At 43.9% G+C, this 13,131-nt stretch overlaps 1 protein-coding gene and 1 long non-coding RNA gene across 5 annotated transcripts in view; one reads left to right on the forward strand and one right to left on the reverse strand.

Moving 5' to 3' along the window:
* SLC24A3 (solute carrier family 24 member 3) overlaps positions 1 to 13,131 on the forward strand; it is a 500,862-nt gene that overhangs the window by 321,064 nt on the left and 166,667 nt on the right. The window lies entirely within an intron of this gene.
* Positions 1,893 to 12,569, reverse strand: LOC122215862. Its single transcript, XR_006200583.1, has 3 exons — positions 12,259 to 12,569; positions 4,603 to 4,743; positions 1,893 to 2,787 (listed from the first exon to the last, which is right to left on the reverse strand). It is a non-coding gene; the product is annotated as an uncharacterized LOC122215862 (long non-coding RNA).

The raw sequence follows: 13,131 nt of genomic DNA on the forward strand, positions 1-13,131 counted from the left end.
CCATTTTATGAATATATTTTATGTCTTGTTTTTCTTTTTATATTTTACTTGATAAACCTTTGTGTAACCAACCTCACAAAGATTTTCTCCTGTATTTTCTCATGGAATGAGTTTCAAGCAACAATAGCTCCTAACATTTTTTTCATTCGTTTTTTGTACTACTCTCTTAACTGTAAATTTAGAAATAAATTCTTTTCCACTCATTTAGTGCACTAAGAATCATAAATCCTTTGGATAGTGAAGGAATGCTTGTAATCCTGATGGCAAATTTGATTCTTTTGCTACCATGCTCATGTGTTGGCTTCATTGAGGCACCTTCTACTCACACTCTTAGTCTGGGTGCTCCCCAGAATAAACCCTGAGACAAATCTAGGGTGGAGACAGTGGGGTGCTGCTCCATATTTAACAAGTGGCTCCTTTAGGGTGTGGGGGAATGCCCTGAGTTATAACATTTGCCAATATCCATCGTGTAAATACCTATGCCATGACCAATTTTAAGTTACCAGTACATTGGCAGCCTTCAGATTTCCTGAAAATTTAATTATTGGCCCTGTGAGCTGATACAACCCTGCTCCAGCATACCACCAGGTACAGGCAGTTTATTTGAGGTGCTGCTTAGGATACAGAAGTGAGGGACTGGAGGAAGCAAGACAGGGAGAGGAGGGGAACCAACAAAAGGGCATTCAAGAGCTAGTTACCACTATGAACAGCCGGGGTTCAATCCCAGTGAGGGCTCTCAGAGGATGGTACAGACCCCGACTCAGAATTGTCCCAGTCAGGGGTGAGCAGGCTGGTTGCTGATTCTCAGACTCCTTCTGTTTCTCTTTTGATGATGGTCCCTGGGTTGTTAAAGCCTGGGCACTTTTCAGGCTGATGTGCTCACAGGCTGAGGAAAGTTCTCCAGCACTGGTGACTTTGCAGGGAGCCACAAGTGAGGTGGGGAGCTGCTCTGGGTAGGAAGCTGCCAATGTGCCTGAAGTTGCTCATTGTCAAAAGTGAGACGGGGAATCCATAGCATCTGCTCGATGTACCACATGCTTTTCCTAAACACTGAATTAACACTACTCAACAGCACCTGCCATTAGGTCTGCAGTCAAGGGCACAATCTCCTGTCCAGTGTGAACTTAGGTAATGCTTTCTTTACTGGCTTGTATCAGTACATTTAAAGTCAACACCAGAATGGTGACATTGACATTGACATTCCTTGTGGCAGCCACAAGTTCAGTCCTTCTGTTCAATGGATATAGTCTGTTTAGAAAGGGAGAGAGGAGGGGTGCCAGGGTGGCTGGTTAAGCATCTGACTCTCTATTTTGACTCAGGTCATGATCTCGCGATTTGTCAGTTTGAGCCCCACATGGGGGCTCTGTGCTGGTGGTTCAGAGCCTGCTTGGGATTCTCTCTCTCTTCCTCTCTCTCTGCCCCTCCTCTACTCTCTCTTTCTCTCTCTCTCTTTCTCTCTCTCTCTCTCTCTCTCTCTCACACAAAATAAATAAATTTTTTTAAAAAAATAGAAAGGGAGAGGGAAAATCACTTCTTTGTCAGTTCTTAAAAACATGGGTAATGTAAGTATGAGTAATAGAATCCAATCAAATAATTTCCTCATCCAAGCCACTTAATAACTGGAATTCTGGATGTGACAGGAAGCCTTGTCTTATAAACCCCTGGACAAGCCATATTCAAGTATTTTCTCCAGACTGTCTCACTTTTGGTGGCATCTTGAGTTTGAGTAGTTGTCTACGGTCCTGAGGTCGTCCCACTGACCTTCACTTGTTGGATGTCTGACCTAACATTTCTGTGGCTACATAGATCAGAGAAAATCTTATCACGGCAAATAATAAGATGTTTTCTTAAATGCAAAAGTCCAGTCTTTCTTGGGGCAAAAAGAAGTTGGCTATGGCTCTGTCTTCTCCGCCAGGGAAACTTCCCACAGACGGGGAACAGATGGGCCTAGATTGAGGCACCATCTGCTTTTCAGTTGTAATTAACATCGGATCCAGGGGTGGGTTGGATTTTACCATGGTGTTGGCCGTCCCCCTTGACCGCCAGGGAATCCTAAATCATGTGTTTGTTGGAATGTGAAGCTTGGGTTAGGTTTCTTCCGATGGGTAACAGCTCTTATGAGACAGGAGAAGAAAAGGAAACCAGGCTTTGCAGCAAACCACTTCTGTGTGCCTGTTTCCGTAGAAGTGGCCACCACAGATGTAGTTGAAGAGAGGAAGAAGCATGCTAATCTTTTCTGGTGTTTCCTTGATTCCACTTCGGTTCAGTTGGGCCCACTTTTCTAACAAGTTGATTGAAATAATAATGACCTCTGGCAACAATAACATTATTCAGCATTTACTGAATGCTTGTAACATTCCAGCCATGATGCTAAAAATTTCGTGTGAATTATCTACTTTCAAAACAACCATATGGGATAGGTACCATTATTTTTCCCATTTTGCAAATGGGGAAATGAGGAAAACAAGGTTGAAATACTCACTTCAGGTCACACAACTCGGATATGGACCCAGGCTATCCAATTCTGCTTTTTAACCATGGTTCATCACAGCATCCACCAATTTACTTACGTTAGAGGAGAGTAGAAGTTAGTGGCTGCCAAATTTCTCCCATTCCTGTTTTGTAAGTTGCGGAAGAGCCTACAGAAACTCAGATACCAGTGTTCTTCAGTCTCTTTATAACCTCCAGGGAATGCATCTCTCTTGTGATTCAGTGTGCTCTATCCACATGCCTTTAGATGATCTCCTGGATTCTTAGTTGTAACTCTGCCTCTTGCTTTTTCTGAGCCTTGGGGGAGGTTAAGTGAAAACATGATTAAATTTTAGCTCTCTGCCTAGAAGCCACAGCTCATAAAGTTTGTGTCAGCATCTACAAACTGCAGCAAGAGTCAGACCTTCTCATTATCAGTGACATTGGTCCTCCAATAACACAGAGGATTTTTAGTAGAATGGTCTGAGAGCATATTTGTCCTGAGCCCTGATTGCTTTATAAGGGCACACCAAGTGGAGAGAATACAAGAAGGACATCCCAAGAATAGCAGTCATTTGTAATGTTGTCCAGGTACACAGGATTCCCTGGAATCCCCATCCCCCCAAACATCTAGGCAGCCTATGTCAGCTGTGGGGGAGGAGTGCATGTGCCCAGCTAAGCTAATTGTCTGGCAAGAGAGATTTTGAACCTCCTAATTAAAAGTCCATTGTAATCATCTGGTAATTTTAATGGATTGTCATTGAAGTGTGAAGCTGGAAATACTGTAATATGAAGCTTTGGTCTGGCTTCGTTAACTATACTAGATCTTAAGCAATAAAATGAAGGTCAGAGTTTAAGCCTCACACAAGCCTGTTGGCTTTATTCATTTATACAGACAGTTCCCGACTGGCCCCCTACCCACAGACATCCAACCATTAGCTCTCTATACCAGTCATGAGCAGGCTAAGGCTGTGGATGCTGGATGACCCCATGTAGCCCTTCACCACTCATGGGAAATTGCCTTCCACCCTGGAAGCACATCCTGTGATACTGGGGCAGTTCTGGTGATAGGACACAGTAAAGACATACAGTTAAGGAAGTGGTCCCCACCTGGGAATATTGCCATGGCTTTCAACTGGGTGCCCAGGCGGCCGGCCATCTAAGTACCTTCTCTGGAGTGCCGATCTACCAAGACCACTAGAACATCACTATAATAAGTGGGAAAGATGGCGCCACTTAACTTGGGCTTCCACATAACACAACTAAAGGCAATTGAATCGAACCCCTCCACCTGTAGCAAACAGCCACCTAAAGTGGAAATAAAAAGGATCTTCCTGCTTTTTGCCACTGCTGTTCTCTTTCTGTTACATGTACTTTGTAAGTGCTCATACCGTCCCACCAGCTGAAATTTTAAAATTGGACAGTTCGTAGTATTTACCAACATTGAATAAAATGTGTTTCATTATCTAAATATTAAATATTAAACTTTGATTCACCATCAAGAAGTTGTCTACTTCAGAGTAGTTCTTTTTACAAAAGAAACTCAAAAAAGGATAACGATTATGGAAGAATGGGGGAATATTTTTCAGAACATTGGCTATGCTTGCACCAGTGGAAATGGATTAGTAAGGGGCTTAATTTCTATATATATGTATGTACATATATATATGTATATGTATATATATATATATATACATATATATATTAATAGAAGATTAGTTTTCTTCTCCCTCCTCCACTAAATAAATGTTGAATAAATATTTAAAGAACATGGGTTTGAAGAGGTGCCAGATTATGAGCCTGCTTGGATGGCCTGTGTCTCAGGATGATCTTGTGTTTGGAAGTGCTGGTTGTTCGCCCATGATTGGCTTGCTATTCCACTGTTTGATGTTATCTGGCAGTTGTGGTGCCCAACAGCTCCCAAGACTGGGGAGAGAATAACAAAAAAATGACAGAAAGGCAAGAATGCAAATATCTTGATAACTTTAACTAGCCTGGTGTCTTGCAATAAAGTGTTGTGCAAAAAAACAGCTCTAACTCTGGCATGAAAATCCCTACCCTATTGTGGTTTCCTCAGAAAGGCTTGGCTCTGGTTACAAAAACTTTGAGGCAAGGAGCAGGTTTATCACCAACCTTGAAGTGAAGATTTCCACCATCTTGCAGAGAGTTGGGAAATTTTTTGAAATTTCAAAGTCCTCCAGAAAAGTTGAATTCTCTAATATTTACAGTACATCTCTAGGGGAGAAGTCATTGTCCTCATCTTCTCAAACAAGCCTGAAGAGAAAGAGGCCACGATCGGCAGACACGCCTGGTGTCAACCAGCGTCTGCATGAGATTGGAGAACTCCCACAGAGTGTACCACTAGTGTTTAGTAGGGAGGGGTGGGGTGGGGGTGTCACTGAGAAATGGGAAAGGAAGAAAGGGAGGAAATAAGGAAGAAAGAAAGATCTTGAGAAATCTTCAAGCCAGTGGGCATTCTGAGCCTTCAGACCACTCCTCCTGCTGCTGAAAGCAATTGGAGTTACAGCCATGAGTTCCAGCTAGGATTGGACTCCTACAAATAAATGCAGCTGAAGTCCATTTTCAGTCATGGACTGGCTTTGTGATCTTGGGCTTATATTCTCTCTGTCTCAGTTTTCTTGTCTGAAAAGTGGGGGTGACAATAGTTTCCATTTCATGGTGTAGCTTAGAGATTAAGCTTTAAAGCAGTTCTAGGCCCATGGTCAATTTTCAATAAATGTCAGCAGTGATAATTATCACCATTGTCTGTCTCTTCATTACCGTCATCATCACCATTGTCTCTGTCATCATCATATCACAGTCACTATCATCACCACAACTGTCATCATCATCACCACATGGTCAAATCATTATCACCACCATGACGATCACCATCACCATCATTCATCACCGCCACCATCATTGTCTTTATTATCATCATTACCATCACCACCACCATCACCATCATTATCACCATCACCATCATTCATCACCACCACCATCATTGTCTTTATTATCATCATTACCATCACCACCACCATCACCATCATTATCACCATCACCATCATTCATCACCACCACCATCATTGTCTTTATTATCATCATTACCATCACCACCACCATCACCATCATTATCACCATCACCATCATTCATCACCACCACCATCATTGTCTTTATTATCATCATTACCATCACCACCACCATCACCATCATTATCACCATCACCATCATTCATCACCACCACCATCACCATCATTATCACCATCACCATCATTCATCACCGCCACCATCATTGTCTTTATTATCATCATTACCATCACCACCACCATCACCATCATTATCACCATCACCATCATTCATCACCGCCACCATCATTGTCTTTATTATCATCATTACCATCACCACCACCATCACCATCATTATCACCATCATCATCATTCATCACCACCACCATCACTGACATCATCATCACCGTCTTCATCATCATTACCATCACCACCACCACCATCAGCAGCAGCAGCATCACCGTCATCAACATTACCACCACCACCATCACCACTGTCACCATCATCGTCCTTACCATCACCATCAGTATCACAGTCACTATCCGTACCACCACTGTCATCATCATCACATTATCAGATCACTACCTCTCCAAGACACCATCACCATATCGTCATCACCATCACCACCACCATCACCACCACTCTGACCATCAATATTATCATCACAGTCACTATTATCACCATAATTATTATTGTCCCTGCCATGATCACATCATAATCACTGTTATTACTATCATCGCCATCATCAAAGCCACTTTAATCATTATAGTGTTCAGCTAATGGAGTCAACAGTGATTCCTGTTTAAGGCAGACAGTCTGCATTTATGCATGCAAATATCAGCCCAGAGTACCAGAACCTCCCCAAACTGCCCTTTGCCCATTTCTACAGCCTCTTCATCTGCTTTCTCACCCACAATCTACACTCCAGCAATAGTGAATAATTTGTCGTTTTTAAAGCAAACTGTGTTTATTTGTGACACCATGCTTTTATTCATGCTGTTCCCTTGTCTAGCCACTTCTTTCCTGACTTCTTTGCTTGGCTTTTCGGACATGATGTAATCGTGAACTCCAGAGAGTCTTCCCATAACCTTCTCCTCACTGTCTAAAATGTAGGTTAGGTGTCCTTGCTCTAAGCTCTGATACAATCTAGTGAATAGCTCTGTGTTTAGCTTTAATACCAAATACTTTGCTCACACATTTAGCAGACGTGGTGGTACTCCCATCAGATCAACCTTAGTCCTCTTTATAAGTTTGTGGCCTTTGGGTCTCATGGATCACACATGAGCTTCTCATGGTTCACCCCTGTGATTTTTTAAGATCTTGGGCTGCTAGGCCTACTTCACCAGGGTGCGCTGAGTAGCAAGTGCCTGATAAGTTGCATTCTCTGGGGTGGCAAATAGCCACAATGACTGGTTGGTACAGTAGTATGGATGCCCAGATCCTTTGTTTTAAGGCAAGACCAAGTCTGTGGGGCAGCCTCTATTCCAGAGTTCTGTGCAGGGTGAGGCTGAGAGTAGGTGTCATCTGGCATCACACCTTCCCTTGGTTTCTTCTCCTTCCTTGTCCATGGATCCTCTACTACCTTATCAGTCTCCCATTGTATATGAATTCTCCCCTGAGGGTCTTCTTTTGGTGAACACAGCCAATATCCAGGAACCCTTTCCTTTGGACTGGTTGATACTACCTAGGGGAAGATTGCTCTTTAATACTAAGTTTCATGTTTAAATGGATAGAATGGCTACCAGGCAGGTGGGGAATTTTCCATCCTTACTTCCTGGAGTCCACTGGGAGTGGAGGCCATGTGATGAAGATTAGGAGCTCTGATGTCACACAGCAATAGATTTGAGTGATTACTGTCTCTGCTAACAAGATGTGTTTCTTATTCCCTCCAGACCCCAGTTTCCTCTTCTATAAAATAGAAATACTATAGGGCCAACTTCTGTATGTGGGTTATTGGGAGGGTGAAATGAGCTAATGCATTTTACACTCTGAGCCTAGGGTCGGCCCATAGAAAGAGCTCATTCTTTCATTGATGCATTCCTCCAAGAAATATCTCAGAAAGAGTGTCAGGCACTGATGTAAGAGAGGGGCTACAAAAGTGAACAAAACTGTCCCAAACCTCTGCCCTGGTGCGCCATCTGGATGTTGTTGGTATTGTCATCAGCACAGACTCTCGGCTGGAGGTATGGGGGGGCACCTTGGTGTGGGGCTCTTAAAGTTCACATATGGGTTCATTCAGCCACCAGGTAGTTAGTTTCTGTCTACTGGAAGAAACTGGAAAGAAGGTGGAAAGATGGTGCCTATTATCTTAGATTTCCACATGAGGAAAGACCTAAGGGACAAGAGTCATACATCCTCATCTGAGCCCTGATGGGAACCTTGAGTTTGAGCATGATGCTGTGGGAAGAACCCTGGACCACTGGGCCAGTGCCAGGAGTTTCAGAACAAGCCAGACCATCATGGCGGGGCAACTGCAGAAAAGTTATTTAACTGCCCAGGGCATTATTTTCCTGATCAAAGAAATGGACAGTTGGACCTGACCTGAGATCACCATTCTCACTATTGACAGTTGAATTTGGTCAGCTCAGTGCTTTACAATTGTTGAATTCAATCATTCATTCATTCAGTACCTAATTGAGCATGTACTATGTGCCAGCCCTATTCTAGGCACTTAGAATACATCAGAGGATGAGACAGGCAGAGACCCCTATCTTCATGGAGCCTATATTCTAAGGAAGGAGGCAGGCAGTAAAATAAACATAATAAGTAAATTGTTTGGCATGCTAGAAGATAATCCATACAATGGAAAAAGAAATAGTGGAACAGAGTTTGGAGGGTGAAGATGGGAGGTGCTGGAGAGGCATGTTGTAGGGTTAAGGTGGGTTCCAAGAGGGTGATATCTGAGCAAAGAATGAAGGAAGTGAGGGAAGGAGTCACATGAATGTCTGAGGAGAGAATGGCCAGCCAATGCAAGGGCCTTGACTCAGAGCCGCCTAGGTTTATGCAAGAGCTAGGAGGCCAGTATGCCTGGAGCAGAATCAGCAAGGGAGAGAGTAGGCAGTGAGGCCAGAGTGACTACATTAGTTTCCATTACTCAAAACCAGGAGATTTTTACCTAAAGTCCAGATTCGTAGTTTCACTCTTAGAAAATCGAAATCTCTGGCCACACTGAGCACATATCCTCAAGGAGCATTAGCCAAGGCAGAGCACAGGCTGTCCACCTGAGATAGAACTCCACTGTCCAGCAAGCCACAGACCCTACCTCATCTACTTATTCCTACATCTTGTGGACCCCTGTGGGCAGTTGAGGCCATGGTGCCAGGCAGCAGCCTCTGACAACACCAAGATGCTCAAACTCATCATCACTCACTGCATCTTCCCCTTCCTTCACTGCCATTTCCCTCAGCCCTGACTTCATGCCTGTTCTTGTCTAAGCTAAACAAAGACTTCTGGGTAAGACTTTGAAAAGGAAGTATTTGGAAAGGAAGTCCATATAGACGTAGGGAAATTATCCTTCATGATTGTGCAAATGAGGCTCTTTCTTTGGAAAGAACTAATGGGCTTTATGGAGTTTGTGTGTGTGCTGGGGGAAAGGGTTGCAAGGGAATAAGGAAACATTTGTCATCTTCTGTTCACACTTGCCTCCTGTCCTGACTGCAGGGCTCCAGGGAGATTTTATTTACTTTTTCGCCAGAAATGAACATACGAACAAAACCCAAAACTGTGTCTTGTGCATACCACCTCACACACATTCAGATGGCTGCTGTCAAAAAACAAAATAGAACAAACAAAAAATACCCCAGAAAATAACAAGTGCTGGTGAGGATATAAAGAAATGGGATCCCTTGTGCAGTGTTGGTGGGAATGTAAAATGGTGTAGCTGCTGTGGAAAACAATATGGAGGTTCCTCAAAAAGTTAAACAGAGAATTACCATATGATCCAGCAGTTGCGTTACTGGGTATTTACCCAAAAAAACCTGAAAGCTGTGGCTTGAATAGACTATTATACACCTGTGTTCGTAGCAGCATCACTCACAATAGCCAAAAGGTAGAAGTAACGTAAATGTCCACTGATGGATAAACAAAATATGATAGATATACATACATACATACATATGTACACAATGGAATATTCTTCAGCTTTTAAGGAAAGAAATTCTTTTTTTAATATTTATTTATTTTAGAGAGAGAGAGAGAGGGAGCACACAAGCAGGGGAGGGGCAGAGAGAGAGGAGACACAGAATCTGAAGCAGGCTTCAGGCTCTGAGCTGTCAGTGCAGAGCCCAACGCGGGTCTCCAACTCATAAGCCATGAGATCATGATCTGAGCCAAAGTTGGACACTCAACCAACTGAGCCACCCAGGCACCCCTTAAGGAAAGAAATTCTGACACCTGCTACAACATGGATGAACCTTGAGTACATTATGCTGAATGAAATAGGCCAGTCACAAAAGGACAAATACTTAGTCCACTTAGATGAGGTACCTACGGTAGTCAAATTGATAGAGACAGAAAATAGAATGGTGGTTTCCAGGACCTGGGGGTGGGGGTGGGGGTGGGGGTGGGGGTGGGGGTGGGGGTGGGAAATGAAGAGTTACTGTTTAACGGGTAGAGTTCAGTTTGGGAAGACAAAAAGGTTCTTGAATGGATGGTGGTAATGGTTGTACAACAATCTGAATTTGAATGTGAATATTCTTTTTTTAAGTTTATTTATCGAGAGAGAGAGAGAGAGAGAGAATACAGGTAGGCTCTACACTGTCAGCACAGAGCCTGACATGGGGCTCGAACCCACAAACCATGAGATCATGACCTGAGCCAACCGACTAAGCCACCCAGGCACCCCATGAGTGTATGTATTCTTAATGGCTTTAAACTATACACTTTGAAAATGGTTAAAATGGTAAACATTGTGTTGTGTATATTTTACCACAATAAAAAAGTTAAAATTAAATTTTTAAATATCAAATATACGTAATATGTATTATACATCTATAGAGATAGAGAAGGAGAAAGAATGATCCATCCCCTTTCAGAGAACTTGGCCCTTCTGCTCCCCCAATCAGGTTTGCTCTCTTCTGTCTTAGTTAAGAAAAAAAAGGCTTACTTAGAGATGGGAGTGGTCCCCAAGCCCGAGGGAACAGTTCAGCCTATGACCCCAGAAAAGGGTGTGTCAGGGAGCCCCCGTGGGAGTTCAGACCTAGCCAGCTAGAATGTGCCTGACCTCCAGTCCTCCTACAATTCTGGGTGTCTCTGGGGGGTACAAAGTTCATGGCACTGTATATGTGTTCTCTTTCTTCCTGATCATGACTTCCTACTTGCATTTTTATTTGTCTTATGTCCTGATGCCTTTTACTTATTTGTGTGTACCATTATTTTATCGTATATGTTTTTATTGTGAGCCTTCCTAAATCCCCAGCAGGGGAAGGGATTAACAAAGGGCTGATGTCTTCATGGATGAAGTGCAGTTGGCTTTAAGAGAACCTGTTTTTGTCCCCTTTTCACTTCCTTCTTCTCCTCTGGCTGCCCTCTCCCTTTGTTGCTCCCCTTTCTCCTTTCCATCCCTCCCCATTTTTCCTGGGTGATCACTCTCTGTCTGCACCCCCATTTTCTTTGTGTACTTCTCTCTACCCCACTCTGAACTCCAGAAGACCAGCCTCTAAGGACCTTATCTCCCAGATTCCATGCCTTTGGGGAGGGACAGGAGAGAGGTCTGGGCATTTCCTCCCTGCTCCCTCCTGGCTTTCCAGGCTCTGGCTAGTGCTGCTTTCCTCCACCCTGTGAGGAGCCTCATCCCCACTCATGAGGCTGCAGCAACTCAGTCCCCTCCTCTTGTACCTTCAGGCCACCACGAGGGAACAGCTTCTCGAGTTGCTAGGCTCTGGGTGCATTACGTTCTCTGTTGGTTCCCTTGCCCTGCCTGTACTACTACAGGGAAGCCCTTCATCAGACTCTCTGCAGTTAAAAAAAGAGTTCTCTCTGGTTAAACCCTTTTGAGTGGCCTTCTGTTTGCTGCTCAAACCCTGACAGAGGCACCAAGCCTCCTCACTATTCTAGACTATTCTGGACACTATTCTGGACTCACTCTCAAGGCGTCCAACTAGGGGCCCATAGAAACAGACCAGGGGACACCTGGACCACCTGTTTCAGGTGCTGATTAGAAATGCAGGTCCTTGAGCCCCAACCCAGGGGTCTGCTAAGAGGATCTTCTGGATGTGGGACTGGGGGAACCTCATTTTGTATGCGTTTCCCAGATGATACTGGTACACTTTAAAGGACACAGCAATTTAGAAATTGAGTGATTCTTTGTTAATATTTTAAATACAGGATCTAGCATCAGGTCTGATAACTATTTTGAAGCAGTCACAAACGTGTATGTGGTCTCTGCAATGCGGGTGATGTGATATGAAAAGTCTGTGATTTCCACCAGGGCCATATTCCCAGGTCTTGCCAGTGCTGCTGTGGCTTATTGCCTGTATTCTTAGTGGAAGGAAATGCTGAATTTCATTCAGAGACTAGTGAAAACAAAGATGCGATTTGTTCTCATCCAGATAAACAAATTGCTGAGTTGTTCTGAGTACTATCTGGGGGCGGGGGGGTGAGAGGTTCAGACACTGCAGTTTAAGAACCCCTGTTTTACAGGAGGTCTCCATAGAAGGGGATTTGAGACCTGGCACAGGTTAGAGGAGTAAATGTTCCTTATATAAAGGGCAGGAAGTTCCTTACATGAAGAGACCTCTCTTCCTGAGATGCCATGTGACGTGGTAGTTAGGAGCGTGGACTCAGGAGGCAGGTCCCTGGGTTTAAATTCTGTCTCCGGCACCTACTAACTGTGTAATCTGACCCAAGTTACTGAACTTGGTTCCCACCAGTGATGCTGGATTAAACCCAGTGTCCCATCTTGTACCATTGTGAGGTCATTGAAGAATGTGTGTCTGGTACCCAGTGAGATTCCTCTAAGGCCCACGTGTGCATATGCCCCCACCGGGGCATACACCTGCCCCCAGAACTTTCCCTTAACAAATATTGAGGGGAAATGGCAGTTATTACCCCCACTTTTTTGAGAAACTGACAACCAAAAGAAATAAGTGACTTCCTTAGGGACCTAGGAACCAGTCTCTCAGAGTGGATACCATGGGAGAGGCTTCTGGGGTAACAGGGATGGGGAGAGAGAGAAAGAGAGAAGAACACACAGGGAAACAATGGTTCTTTTCCCACTGAAATCTTTCTCCTGAGATGGCAAATGTCTCATTCCCAAAGCTCCAAAGTAGTCACCCCAGTGCGATGACCTCCAAGAACACTAATCAGCTATTTGGCCATCATGAAATTCAAGTAACATAATTATAGGATGTATGCTAATAGAGCAGGTACATTAACATTCGCATTTCCTTTAGCATTTGAGTTCCTGCAAGAGAAACCTTTTCAGTTGGCAGTGGTTTCAAAGACCTTCACCCTTTTCAGTTGACAGTGGTTTCAAAGACCTTCACGGTGCCAACTGACAAAATGACCCTGGGGGTGGGACTCAGATAGAGTCCCTGTTTTGTGTTGATCTCAACCTACAGACAGTGATTCTGTCCTCTAGGAGTGCCTGGGGCAGCA

Source organism: Panthera leo, chromosome A3, assembly GCF_018350215.1.
Source record: "Panthera leo isolate Ple1 chromosome A3, P.leo_Ple1_pat1.1, whole genome shotgun sequence".
NCBI lineage: Eukaryota > Metazoa > Chordata > Mammalia > Carnivora > Felidae > Panthera > Panthera leo.